Source organism: Nomia melanderi, chromosome 8 (genome assembly GCF_051020985.1).
Source record: "Nomia melanderi isolate GNS246 chromosome 8, iyNomMela1, whole genome shotgun sequence".
Lineage (NCBI taxonomy): Eukaryota > Metazoa > Arthropoda > Insecta > Hymenoptera > Halictidae > Nomia > Nomia melanderi.
The window spans coordinates 1018752-1034370 of record NC_135006.1 but is presented as its reverse complement, the minus strand read 5'-3'; the positions used below and the strand labels follow the sequence as shown (position 1 = coordinate 1034370).

The 15619-nt window shown below is 39.2% G+C and overlaps 1 protein-coding gene and 1 long non-coding RNA gene across 3 annotated transcripts in view; one reads left to right on the top strand and one right to left on the bottom strand.

Moving 5' to 3' along the window:
- Positions 1–15619, bottom strand: part of LOC143174833 (uncharacterized) — a 206977-nt gene that overhangs the window by 106762 nt on the left and 84596 nt on the right. For both annotated transcript variants that reach the window (XR_012999240.1, XR_012999241.1), the window contains exon 2: positions 2977–3167. This is a non-coding gene — a long non-coding RNA (uncharacterized LOC143174833). The remainder of the gene's footprint in view (positions 1–2976; positions 3168–15619) is intronic.
- chn (zinc finger transcriptional factor charlatan) overlaps positions 1–15619 on the top strand; it is a 167324-nt gene that overhangs the window by 117012 nt on the left and 34693 nt on the right. The gene's annotated exons all lie outside the window — the stretch shown is intronic.

Sequence of the window (15619 nt, the reverse complement as noted above, 5' to 3'; positions counted from 1 at the left end):
GAAAACAAATTTTTGGGGGATTGCATAACATGGAAAGTTATCTTTCTTATAAAGTAACTTAAATGCAGTTGAATTCATATAGTGTATTCATTCTGAAAATCTTTATTTTCACGTACCTTATTGACAAGGTAGAATAATGCGCTAAGAAATATTCTGGTTAACAAAGTAGAAATTGGTTATACCAGTGGAAAGAGACTGTTTCTGCTGAAACAAGTTAACTGCATTCTTAGTTACGACAGTTTTCTAGATAGACGAGAAGATAGGGCTTTCCTCGACTCGACAGGAAACAAGGAAAACCCTATGTAGACGGGCAAGTAGATATTCTGTTCTAAGAGATATATAACAAAGAATACATAGCAGTCAGTAAGTAAACAAGTGAATTAAAACCGTCCCTAATTAGACCAGAAGTATAGTACAACGGAAAGTATAATAGTTGATTTTTAAAAATAGTCAAAAATAACACTAAGTAGATTGAGAATGTCTCCAGCCAGACAAGCTACAATACAAGCCATCGCCTCGAATCTAATAGAACATTCTCCTAAAATATTGTCGCACTAAAAGACGTCGCTGTTCCAGCATAAGTTCTTCTGCCATTCGCAGCCCATTCAAATGACCGCGAAACGTTGCCTCGTTAGTAGGGGATTCGATTTCTATTTCACGGGGAAAATCGATGCCGCGCGCTCGGGAAACACGATGGCGAACGGAAAATGGGTCGAGTCAACGAGTAACGACTCGCGATTACCAGCCAAACGTGGAGGTGTCACGTAAACGTAATCAGAAACGGTTCCTTCATCCCCTCTCCGTGTCAACTACCCCGTCGCGACCACCTTTAACGCCGCAAATGAAAGTTACGGAGACCAGTGTAATCTGTTTCCCTCCTTGGGACACGTTTTTCTCATTTAACGAGATTAATGGAAGACCATCGAGCATCGTTTCTAACGGCGACTGTACACGGTCGCCGCTGTAACCCGCTGTAATTTATTCCTAACGAACGTTACTTATTAATCTTACTTAAAATACGCTGCGAGGACGCGGCGAAGTGTCGCGGCTGCGTGCAGCTTTTGACGCGTCCTCGTTTAATCCAATGGCAGCCAGATTGCCGCTTTCGTTTTAATATCGTCCAGCGTGCACTACGCCCATGAGAGATTCCGCGATCCCATCTAATGCCTCGCGCTGCAATTTGTCCTCGTTAACCGAGGCTTCCATTCGTTTTTATATTTTTATTGCTTGAATTTCCGCTTCCCAATTATTTTGAAGATTTGCTTCTCTTGTGACAAATTTTGCTGCGTCCAATAAGAAGTGTCTCACTAATCTGGAGAGGTCTCTCTTAGTTACTCGTTAGTCATTAATTAAGGGAAATCGGCGTGTGAAAAGTTGAGATAGAAATTTCGGTACTTAATAGCAATTGCAGGTATTAAGTAGTTCTGTATTGGGTTTCTTCTAATTAAAGTTACTTCATTATGATGATATTTCTGTAGAAATACACAGTTTCACCGAAATACGATGATCTGGAATTCCTTTTACATATGGAAAGAGATTTCGAATGTATTAGGCCATCTCATAAGATCTTCATGTTAACACATTGTATACTGACAACGAGAGATCTCGATTTTATATACACTTAGCTGTGTAACTTTGCTAATCACCGCAGCATTTGAACAAATATTAAATTTGATTCGAGCTGATTATCTATTTAAAACATAGTACACAGCAATATATTTGAGTTTCTCTATATACAGCGATATAAGTCGATCTCGCTAAAAATCGGCACCCACAGAATTCAGTTTTCTGAAAGTCAGCCAGCAATGTGTTAACTTCTGGCGAATATAAAAAATGAATGCTTACGTCTCTCTTTAATCTTCAACGATCATCATTATTTATAATATTTTCCCATTTCTCGATTAATTTCTTAATGCCACTCTCGAAATGGCACGCAAGAGATATCTCGTAAAGTAAGATAAGGAACTACATTGCTCACGGTACGACACAGTATTTTAAGCAGCAATTGGACTTCTAGAAATGTAACGTGCGGTGACACACGGGTTTCCTTACGATGTATCTGCTTACATGGTGCCGGGATGGCGGGCGAGCTCCATGCGTCCATTTAATTTGAAAAAACGGCACACCCCGAGGAAACGGAAGCACATTTTCCGGGCACAGACGCCGCGCGCGTGTTTCATATTCATGGTTTCGGAAATCCATGCGGTACATATTATTTATGTGACGCGTCGCGGACGCCGGCCTGCCGCGGCAGCTGCATTTAGACTAGTAATATATTGTAATGAGACCTGGAGTGTTTGGCACGCGTTAAATCCTCTTAATAATTCACTGCTCGAACCGTTGTCTGCAATTTTACGCGCGGTTGTCGAAATTATTCGACGTTATTGTTTAAAATCCTCTCGCGCGGATCGCTGTGAATCCTTCGAGAAAATAGTGTCGTATCGGGGATCGTTTATTCGGAAATACCTTCGTGACATCGAAATTCTAATTACGAGATTCCGTTTTATAATTGACCCCTGAGCCCTGTGATCTATTTCTCAGCTGCGGTCGACGCAACTTTATTGTTAATATTTTATTAGAAAAGGAACAAATTTTGATGCTTATTTTATGTAAAAATTTACTCCATATATTGATTATAGGAAAATAAAAATTAATTTCTGTTCAGGTCAATTAAGTGACACTTAGATTTGTCAAATTCAATGTAAACTTTTCGTCATGTGAATGACGATATTGTAAGCCAAAGGGTTAACGTACAGGGTATTAATCACCGAGAGAACATTTTCATAGAAATCTTTATTTTGGAAATTATTTATCGTTCAATACTAGTGTTGAATTCCTCGAAATCGCTGTATTTACGAATTGAAATAGTATTCTAATAATTATTTAATCAATATATTAGAATAATTCTCGTTCCATTCATTTTCCGACTTATTCATTTATATCATAATAAATAGAAAATAAAGAAATCATACGAACCTCACTAACGATCACATATTTTCCGTTCCATGTTTCTGTTTACAAACGACGATTTTTCAGCGACGATGGTCCCGTTAATACTCGGAGAACAGTGTTCCCGAAACTCCGAATTCCCGGTACCGTGATTTTTTATATAGACCGATACTCTCAGCGTGACGTTCCTCGCTCCTGACGAGGCGTCGCTCCTAATTCTGGAAACAGAGAAAACGAATCAACGAGCGAAATTGCGACCAGCGTGTTCCAGGTCGGTCGGGGGCCGGGTGGTGATCACCAACACGCTCCGAACTTCTCTCGAAAATGATAACGTTGGGAACTTCGGTGGAATCGAAGCTAACTCCCGAGATGTCAGCGGCCGTATGGACGTCCCTCAAACGGATATAAATCCGAATCCGGATTAAGTCCTGAATTTTTCACTGGCAGGACTGTGGGACGCAGGCTGCTGACTTTCTCCTTTTTGCCGGATCTTCCCTTTCCCGACGGGAAAACGACCGACGGATCCAAACACACGGGAAAACCGTCAATCCTCTAGGGACGCATTAGTAGCTGGACACGTTATAGATTGTGCCAAAAGTCCTTTCAGCTCTTTTCCTTTTTTCTCTAGTAAATGGTGGATTTGTGGAGTCGAAGCAAAGGAAGAGGCGATGTTGCGCAGCAAGATATTCCTTTTGAAATTGTGTTTGAAATTAATGGTTCGGTAATTGTGACTACTCGATGTTAATTTTGTTCGTTTGAAATGCGATAATGGTTAACTGCAGTGTTGTATGCATTTGTCATTTAACGTGTACACACAAGTAGATACTTCTCATGCGAGAATTGAACCGAATGAATTTGTATTTCTGTAGATAATGTAATTTTTATGGTCAATTAGTGTTTCAGACCAGATTAAAAAGGATTTGAAAATATTTCATACATACCGCTGCAGAGGCCAAATTAATTATATGAGCGTACCTGTTCGCATTCATAGCGTTTGATGAGACTTTTGTGTTACATTTTCTAAATGCTTGACAAAGATAAATTTAATGAAATATTGTACCCATGAAGTCTGACATTTAATCACGTGTAATGAAATCGAAATTCGAAATAGAATTTTGATAGAGTACATTAATTACAGTAGAATATTCATTAAGAACATTCCTGCCTTTCTTCTTCTATTATCAAAAATCTGAAATATTTATTTTCTACTTCATGTAATACAGTAGGTCTTCGCATGGTCGGTGAACTCTTTTCTTCAAAACGATGCATGTTATAGGCAAACGAAGCACCGACTAATGGACGTATAAAACTTTTAAAACTTGTCATTCGAACGACAATATTTATAACGGTCTAACTACAATATACATCATACAGTAACAAACAACAAATGTATTAATCATTTAGGAATACCCTGCGTATTTTCAATTCTTTGCCATTCTGTTTACACATGTTGGCACAGAAACTGTACTGTTTGTGTTAATCCCTGCAGTGTTGTATATTTTTCCCGGAAACTCTGTTGATAAAAATTGTTGAATGTTCTGAAAAATAACATGCGTGAAATATTTTAAAATTTCTCCCCATGATAGTACACTATACCATTTTGTGTAAGAGTCCAAAAGTCAATAAATATCACCAAAAATATATATATATATACATTGTATCTACCGCTACTCGCGCGCTACACCCTTCATATATATACAGGGTGGAAATTATAAAGAGTTACAGTCGAATATCTCCGAAAATATTGATTATATGCAAAAATGATTCAGACGAAAGTTGTTCAATACCGAGGGGGACATCATGTGGTGGAACGTTTATTTTTCCTGGTGGACACTCCAAGGTGAGGTGAAGGTCAACTTTAATGCGTTTTAAGACGAATTTAACGACCTATGACTCAAGGTCATTCAAGGTCAAACTTGCAGGGAAATGGAGAAAAGGTGTGATCGTTTTATCTGTACTTTAGTTCGTGCCTTCGAACATTCACACCAAAATCTGCATTGGATGAGAATAACGGCGTTTCAAAATCTATGGACTCTGAACGTTTGGTGCGGCATTATCGACAATTTTGTCATTGGGTCGCACTTTTTCGAAGGACGTTTAACTGAGCAAGTTTATGTTAACTTCCTATACAATGTACTACCCCAATTATGTGAAGAAGTACCTTTAAATAAAAGGCACGTTATATAGATACAACATGACGGTGCACCTCCGCACTATGCACTATGCTCTCGAACAGCAATGAATGAAATTTTTGCAGAAAAGTGTCGAGGAGGTCCTGTAGCCTGGCCGCTCCGTTCGCCGGATTTAACACCAATCGACTACTTTCTATGGGGTCACATTAAAAACTGCGTAATATCCATTAAGCCTACGACGCGTGAAAACATGAAAGTCAGAATACGCGAAGCTTGTGCTAAGATAAATGTTGAAATGTTGAGCAAAATTAGAGAATCATTAAGAAGAAGAATTGTTAAGTCCATTGAAGTAAGAGGCAATCATTTTGAACACATATTAAAGTACAAATAAAACGATCATACCTTTTCTCCATTTTCCTGCAAGTTTGACCTTGAATGACCTTGAGTAAATAGGTCGTTGAAATCGTCTGAAAACACACTATTTGATGGTAGATAAAAAAACGTGTCATTCTATTTAAAAAAAGAAAGTTGACCTTCACCTCACCTTGGAGTGTCCACCAGGAAAAATAAAAATTCCACCGCATGATGTCCCCCTCGGTATTGAACAACTTTCGTCTGAAACATTTTGAGTATAATCAATATTTTCGGAGATATTCGACTGTAACGCTTTATAATTTCCACCCTGTATATAATGTCCAACAAGAAAACATCGATCATTTTTAACATTTTTAAACAAATCACAGTATCTCATTTAAATAGAAAACATTTCCCACGAACGATTATAACAATACGAACCAACTTGCAAGCTTAACTTTAATATATTCCAAACAAAATAAATAAAAAATCAACGCTCGATTCAGATACTATTTATAATACTATAAAATTCACGGAAATTTAGAATACAACATATGCTAATTATAAGTGAAAATATAAATTTCTATATACTATAAAATTCATGTGAAATCGTCAATCGATTCCCCATATTCCGACCGTGTTTCGCTTTTCCCTATTTCACGGGCATTAACCGTCTTCGCGTTACATCGAAACGGTTCGCGGAGGGCAGAAGCGGAACGAGGATTAAACGGCAGTGTATTAATGGAGGATAAATTATCGGCGCGGCGAGCCGTGAGCAGCTGCCGCTCCGAAAATAATTGTTGTTCCACGGCGCGAGCTAGTAGTCGTAATTATTGCTGCGACGTCGATTTATAATCCCGTTCGGCGCTCGCGGAACTGTTCACGCCCCGAGACTTCTCCGCCTCGATCTCGATCAACTCGTGAACCAAGGACGGATCTGACATGCCGCGAGCCATTACTGCGGACTCGCATAATTTATTTAAAAATGATAAGCACCGTTCCCACCCCTGTCCGCATAATTCCGCTATTCGTTATCTCTTATCTGACCACGACGCGATCCCATAATCTAATATCCATTTCCCCGGAGACTTATAATTTACTTGGCGATTTATTGCCCGTCAATTCCTCGCTAGTCAGGATTTTGTAACTGTGTACTTTAAAGATCGCAACCAGCTGTGATAATCTACCGTTTGCAACTAGAGATTCTTGTAATTTATCATTTAGAGAGTTTCACGGGTTTTTAACCCTTATCGTCAGTACGCGAGCTGCCTTCGCTGCTGAACATTGACACGAACGCAATTGCAACAGTGAAATACGTATGAATTAATTTCTGATTTGAAATTGATAGAACTTATTTGGAGTAACTGGAAATTATTCTGTGATGTTCTTGGAGTGATGACGGTTAACACGTTGTAAATGGAGATTTTTAAATTTGTAAGACTTTGTTGTAGAAACAATTAGATTATATATCGGAATCCGTTATGTTAGAAAGGAAGAAAAGAAAAGAAATTATCGATCTCTCGTTGTTTGAATATTTAAATTACTCATTTACAGGTTTCGGTTTTAGATGTGAGAATTGGAAATCGCTGTTACGGTGATACAGGGTTAACACTTTGAACCGTTATAGAATCGCGAGTCTTTCAATGGACGGAGGATTTTTGTATTTTGCCTTTATTCCGGAGAGTGTCTTGCAAAGCGTCAAATTCACACTAAACAAGCATCGATCGATGACGAGTTCAATTAAAACCTCACACTCGATGCTCACAGCTGTGTTCATTGCGCAGTGAACTCGAAACTAACGAAACTGCCGATCGATCGGACTTTATTTCCAGAACGGAAAGGTTCCTGCCAACGGATTCAAGCGATTTTGTCATTTTCAGCTGGCGGACAGAATAATTCTGTGTGCATTGTCGAATCCGAGGATGCCAACTCGTGTGAAAATTATCAAAACAAGAAAGAGTCATATCTGTTCCGAAGATCAAACAAAATTCGACAATACTTTCGTATCGCTAGTATAGTTCTTCCATTTAAAACTGAAGATCGATCAAGTAAAACATCGCAATAATTGTCACAAATACAAATTCCCGGAAAATTAAGAACTCCCAAGAAACTTCAAATAATTGTGGCTTAACCTACAATCATTCACATTTTACGGGACAGAAATGATTTACCCGAGAAATAGATAATTCAAGATATTAAGTGATTACAAATAACGAGCGCTTAATCTTCCAATATTCCCACTTTATGCGACAGAAACGATTTCAACCCAAGAAAGCGATAACTGATGACATTAAATAATCACGAACTATTCGAGTACCGATGAGACTTGAAAATTTATGATCAAAAGCGACCATTACCGAGTGAATGAGACATCAAATTAATACTAAAACTACAAAGCAGTTACGTTAAATATTTGAAATTTCTCTATAGAAACTCCGAGAGTGTATCTATTGAAACTTTAGTTCGTTTACAATTGAGTTTACGCATTATTAAATCAATTTCTTTAATAATTTCTTAGAGAAACATCTGTTATCTTTTTAAAAATTCCAAAAGGAATGAATTAGGAATGGGTCGTTCTGACCCGTCCGGTAGTTTTAGTGTTAAGTTCACCGGTAGGTCCAAAGTTCCTCAAGCTGAACGCTTTAGTAAAATGATTTGTAACGAAGCGCGCGAGCGGAATCGATACGGGTTTCGAGGATTCCTCGAGAATCGACGACGAGACCGACGGACGGAGCGTACATTTCTGACGCGACACCTCATTTGTGACGGACGGTGAGTCCAAGGATTTTCCATCAATCACTAGTCCATTAAGTTTCGGGCTGGTAATGCCTTTGAGCAGAAATCTCAGTCCTAATACCGAATTCCCTTGCGTTTAAGATAGGATCCGCCAGGTAATCCTACTAACAAGTTTCCTGTACATATACAATGACGCCGGAAACTGGGCCAGGACGTACAACCAATCGGAGTGTCCGACTTTGACAGCCTTGTTCGAATCAGGCGGAAAGTAGAAATACAAGATTCTGACAGATGCACGCGTTTCACTGTCCGTACTGTTTAGAACTGTCCGGGGAATTTAGTTTTCGTGGGCGAGCGGGGTGGAATTGGTTCTTACCGGACAACTGGGGCGAAGATCATTGGAAATGGGAACAATGAAACAGGTTCTTCTAACACATTATTGACTGGTCACAAGTTAACTCATGTTTTCGGGCTATAACGTTGTTGACCTGTCACGAGTTAACCCGTGCTGGCATTTGCATTAGCCATTTCAAGTTTTGAAATGCAGGGCAATATAGAATACTGCGAAAACAAAATATTCAAAGTTTATTAAAGTATATTAAAGTTTATTTAGATTATCTCATTTTCATATTTAATTACCGAATAATAACCGGTGACATGGGATAGTTTCTGCATAAAATTGCCAGTCAACAAAGTGTTAACACTGAAGCTGCGCGCCCGTCAAAATAGCGGGTTTTAGATATCTAGTTTCGTGATTATTGGTATCTCGAAAATGTTAGGTACCTGAAGTTGTCTGAGAAATAAAGAGTTTTAATTACATACTATAATGACGCTACAGGGGACACATGGCGATTGTGCTATGGGAATTGGCAATCCCAGAGCATTTGACCTAGGCGAATCAAGCTCTGCTATGTACGAGATACCTATGTATCGAAGATATTGCTTATTCATATATGTGAGAAATCAAACAGGTCTCATTAATAGAATAAAAGCGATAATTGGTACTCCGGGCTTGTGCCAATCCGCACATTCGGAGTTGACTTCGTAGTGGCAGTGGTTGAAAGCTTGCATGCTGGACTAGAGACCTTTCGAGGGTCTCGGCGCGTGAGCAGCGTACTACCTACTCCTGGACCGTACAGGAAATGTGGTAGTGTTTTGGAAAGTGAGCTCGGTGCTGGCAAGTGTACTTCCACGGGACTTGTCATCCTCAGGAAGCTATGCTGGTAAGGCTTCTGCTTCGGCTGATTGGGCCTAATCCCAATTCCACGCCCATGAGGGCCCTTCTTGTTAGGCATTTATGGCGGGTACAAGGAGGTTAAGCAAAATTTTCTCTATGTACTATAATGAATGTGTAAAGAAATCGAGAAAGTTTCATTTGTGGCCACTTGATTTCTTCTGATGGCGTTCTTGCGCATCCTTATAATTTTGGAACTAGATTAACACTAGAACCACATGGGTCAAAATGATTGGTTCCGATCTTGTTTCGCAATTATTGATATCTTAAGAGCATGGAATATTTGAAATGAATTGAAAAGTAAATAGTTTCACTCGAATGCTATAATGAATGTTTGAAGAAAATGATCTATTGTCACAATTTATATAGAGGATACATGTGAGTCGTATTAAATGCTCGGTAGTTCTAGTGTCAATATACAATAATTGCCATCATGTATAATCAGTGAATGTAGTTTGACGCAAAAATTGAAAATAGAAAGAATACAGTAGGATTTGTGGAAACCTAGAATGTATAGATGTGCTAAAATTTAATTTTATGAAATACCGACGGTGTCCAATTTTGATTAATTAAATTATTGTTGTCATTTCGAGGCTCGTATAGGCGGTGAAATACATCAAATACGTAAAATCCGCTACACGAGAGTATAAAACGAACGAAACTCGTTTAAAATGTTGGAAAAAATCCACTGCTCACGAAATTTGCGTAAAGCATGACATCAAGCTCTGATCGATAGTCATTTATAGAGAAATGTGATCTGTTCGTTTGATATTTATCTTCCTCCGCGAACGATGGGAATTACAAGGATATAGACGCTTATCGAAAGAGTATCAACTTGCCGGGTAAATTCTGGTATCCGGTCGTGTCGGATTTTTCTTGTAAACGCTGCACAGAGCTCAAATTCTGGCAGAGAAATCTCTCGCGAGTAAACTGGCGACTATGTAGTCTCGTTGCTAATATGAACGGCTTAACGTCTTCGCGCAGGAAAAAGAAAATGAACGGAAACCGTGAATGGCTCGAATCGGTCAAAGTTTTCGGATACATTCGCAGCAGCAATCAGCCGTTTTTAACGAGTCCCGAACCGTCAAAGGAGCCTCTCATTTTCCCGAGGGATCGATAATTGTTCGCGAGCCGATAGCGACGGCTTCGATACATTTTCTGGCCGCGGAGTATAAATCATTTCATAAATATTTTCGTAAAAACGGCCAGGTTGGAACAAACTTTAAATAACCTTGTCAGATTTAATCTCTCGACATCCATTTTTATCATTCTTTAACTGCTTCGGGTCTGACGGGACAATATAAATTGACTTTTACAGGAACAGATGGAATATTTGCTTCCAGATGTAACTGTTTATTCGCAGTTCCGCTTTTTTTACAGTTCGAATTCTTTTTTTCTCTGTCGACGCTCGGACCTGTTGGAACGAATAAATTTATTGCTCAGCGCTGATGGGGTAGCGCACACTATTTCGACAATGATCGTTGACTACTGTATTAAAAAAAACGATCTGCCAGGTTAAAATTTCTCGACGAAGTTGATGATGAAATACTATCTGAGAAAATAACATTTGTCATTCGGATTACTAATCTAACACTTTGCACACGAGAAAAATATAAAATTTCATATTTAATACTATACTTCGTACAATGCATCAATTCGAGGAATATCGAAATAAAATAGCTTTGTTCCTCGACGTACGTGTGAATTCTCCTCGAGCTAGTTTCACAAAATACCATCTGTACATAATTAGAAATTGCTAAAATATTCCTAGCGGAGAACTTCCGACCGCGAAGGTCTAATTTGAAAGGAAATCTGCATATTCTTAACTCTCTAAGTTTTCTAATAAGAGACCCGCGAAACACGTTGGTTATTGATTTCCATCTAAAACTGAGCTACTGCACCATCATTCTTCCACACTCGCAATCGAAATTTCAATGGCGCAAGAAGAAAAGCAATCGGAAATCGGGTTAATATGAGATTGTTGAATTAGGTCATTTAATCGAAATGGTATTCGGTAACTCGCAGACAATTTCTATCGCAATCACTGGCTGCAGAATTGCACTTAAGCTCGTCGGCGCGGGAATCAAGTACCCATCGCTACTCGCGAGCCGAAGCGAGTGAGAAAAAGCCGCGTCGATCCGGCCGATAGAGCATTTAATTGGTACACCGGAGCGGAGCCATATTTCGCTCCCGCCGGATTTCAATGGCGGAATTTCCGGGCCGGAAAACGCCGCGGCCATTGAACGCCTAATACGAAGGTTTTAGCGCGATAGAGCTTTAAGACTGACCCGGGCGAATAAAGACCGATTTCATGGTTGATAGACGCGCGTTGTCCGACCACGTGCGTGAACTCAATATAAATAGGGTGTATATATATATATATATACGTAAATACATAAGTATACGTTTGTGTACGTATTTTCATCTTTTTTTTTTCGTTAAATAAAAATTCTCCCATGACGCGAAACGCACTGCCGCGTTCGTTACCGACCTCGTCACTATAGAAAAAATGGAGCGCGCCTCGCATGAAAACACACGCCAATGAAATTTCCAACGAAATTCCATTTTCAAGGCAAATTGTTATAATGCCGATTCTGGATATTGAAAGCCGGACAATTTTCAATATTCCATGGGTTTTTTCCCCGTTTATAGAATGCCACTGGTCCTGTACTGCTGAGGGCTTATTTAAATCCCGCATCCTGCTCCAAGCGCGCGACAGTTATTAGTTTGTAAACGGAAACATTGCCGCCAAAGTAATTGTCCGGTGATTTTGGATCTTTTTATATCGTGCCGTGAATTTTTTTAGCAATAACGCAAATATTCTTTTGGGAAGCGAATTCTGGGTTTCTGTTTTGTAGGAGTGCTTTTACTCTTGAGGAATGCCTGAGAAAATTTGCTAGTAATAGTAATAGTTATCGATTCAACTCGGTAGGATAAAGAAAATGTTTAGAAATTTTGTACGATTCTGAGTGCACTAAAACTTATTACGAGGTAAATAAACTTTCACGTTTTCAGGATTAGTATCGAATTTTCTTGGAATTATAGTAGAATATTGTGGGATGATTGGTTTGTTGTGCGTGCGTGCGGGCGACCAGGTCATGTTGCGACGGACCGGCGCCACTATGTTTGGAAAAGAGCGTGACTGCATTTGGAAAATCTTGAGTGACTGAAAGAATGCGAGGAAGAGTGTCTGAAACTGAGCGACTGGACCGCGAGAAAAGCGTGTACGTGACTGCGTGAATTTTGATTATGGACGAAAGATGCGAGTGAGAAGGGTGCAAGGGTGAAAAAGACAGAGCGAATGGGGGTGTGTATTAAAAGCGAGTGGGAATGCGTGCGCGAGGGACATTTTGTGCGAGAGAGTGGGGAGGAACATTTTGTGCGTGATCGGAGACAGGAACATTTTTGTGCGAGATAGTAGAGAGGGACACTTTGTGGATCGTGGCCTGAGTTGAGCGTGATCTTTTTTAGCGAGTAATAGTTAGCGAGTCAGCGAGTTATAATAGAATAAAGTATTTGTTGTTGTTACTCAGTGAGTCTAATTCTTTCTTTTTATTCCTCACCACGGCAATACGTGGGATTTTAAAGAAAAATAACTCCCACAATATTTAAATACATTTCAATATTTAACTAAACGTTAAAATAATATGTCGAATGATATGATTTTTCAGGATCTTATTAACACGTTGACCGCCGCATTGTTTCATAGAGTATAATACACAAAATAGAAGAGATATAATATTAAATCATATGATTGAATTGCATTATTATTACTGCACGTTCGTCTAGCCCGATGTCACTGCATTAGGTAGCATTATTTATGATATAGAAATGTTTTTAAATAATCATTGTTTAATCGAACTGTAGTAATTCGATTTGGTTGGAGGTTACCGATAACCCTCATAACTTTCAACGTGTTGACACTAACCGAACCGGTCAAATGCCCGGATTTAAAATTCTACGTTTTCTGTTGTTCATTTAATTCTATACAAATTCCTATATTATCCGATTAATTGGGTTTTCAATTTTCATCCTTCCTTTTGTCTGTTTCCACAAAGAAGAATGTGTCATCTAATTTGTTTATCTCTATTTTGTGGTTATTCGACTAGTTATGGTAGGAACAATGCCGGTATGGTTAGTGTTAATTTCAAGGAACCATCCGCTAGATTTGCATCCTCAGTCCCGACTTCCGATTTCCCATGCGTAACGACCGCGAGGATGTCTGATCCAATGAGACTGAAAAGGCCTCGCGTCGATCCCTGCGATCGATCAACTGCGTCAGAATGCGGCCCGTCAAAAACATATCGTTATATCCTGCGAACGAGCGCTCGGCTGGTTCCAGAGGCGTTCGCGAATTGTCGAAACCCGTAATAAATGAACCAAACATTTATACGTGTCCCGCGCAGTGATTTATGATTTTATTTTGGGTCGCTCGCGGACACACGGGACACGACCGCCGATTTTTAAGGTCGTGATGAAAATTTGATGATCAGGGAAAGCTTTGGTCCGCTCGTATAAATTTCTGTATGTGGAAAAAGGAAACTATTTTTATGGAAACAATGGTCAATTTCGAAATCATGAATAATGGAATTTTTCGTTTCACCGGAGATGATTATTCGTTACGTTGTCATTTATTTTAATAACGCGAAGCACGCGGTCAATATCAGTCGATGATTAATGTAGAATAATGGAACTATTATTATATGAGGTTACCCTTCACGGATTATTAGGCACGCCGCACAAAATTGTTTACGTAATCGCTTGTTTGTTATCCCTCCCTGGTTTGTCAGCGACAAACAATAATGCAAATTTGCACTCCGATGAACTTCTGCAATTATAATATCCCTACCGGGTTAGACACAAACGTTTCAAAGTAAATTTTGAAGGTGAGGATAAAGAGAATAACCTCTGTTAATAGTAAGACATTACTCAATTGAATGTCAAGTATAATTTTTCGTAGTGTCTACTGTGTTGATTTATTAACCCTTTGCACTCTACAATATTTTTCACTACAAAAATTCATTATTTTCTGACGAAATATTAACAATATTATAGTGATCCCGGACGAGCCCCAAGTTTATAGTGGGGCTAATATTATTATAGATATTGAAAAGGTGGATCTTCAGTAAAAAGAGAATTAGGAAACAATATGGACAACACGTAAAAATACAACTTAATACCACGAAGGCCAACACACGACTCTCTATCACGCACAAAATGTTCCTCCCCACTCTCTCGCACAAAATGTCCCTCACGCACGCATTCCCACTCGCTTTTAATACACACCCCCATTCGCTCTGTCTTTTTCACCCTTGCACCCTTCTCACTCGCATCTTTCGTCCATAGTCAAAATTCACGCAGTCACATACACGCTTTTCTCACGGCCCAGTCGCTCAGTTCCAGACACTCTTCCTCGTATTCTTTCAGCCACTCGAGGTTTTCTAAACGCAGTCACACTATTTTCCAAACATCCCGGCGCCGGTCCGTCGCAATACCACCTGGTCGCCCTTACGCACGCACAACAAACCATTCATCCTACAATATTTTAACCTACGCTAAATAATTCTAGATACTACAATATTATTTGTAACTTACATAAAGAAACATATTGGATAAATTATGGGACAGGGTTGTTTTATTTATATGTTTCATGTGTTAGTACCTTATTCAACATTTTATACTGAATTTTTCATTTTATAATTTTGTTGCGCACAATCAAATGGAGACTGAGAGTCGCCTTTCGAGTGCGAAGGGTTAATGTAGAAATTAGAATTATTAGAACGGTAATTGCGGTACGTTGGTATATTAATAATAAAGCAAATAATAATTTGATACGTTATTATACCAATAGTAAATTAAACAGATGTGTATTAGTAACGTAATAAATAATAATTGAAGTCATTGAATACAATAAATTATTATTACTGCAATCACACGCGTATACAGTTTCACAAATTGTTCATTAATTCTCTACCCACCGTAACCATCCAGTACGATCTAACAAATAGTTGGTCATACTTCTCCTCGTCGGTGGAATCGCCCTTTCCTGCGCCGCTGCTTTTCGTTCACCACTATCCTACGATCCTTTTCACCTCTCACCCTTCTCCACCACACCACTGTTCACCCCTTTCCCGCCGAAAGTACCGGGCGCTAACGTCGAAGACAAACACTCGCTCGAATTTCTTATGCAGCCGTAGCGCATACAAACGACGTG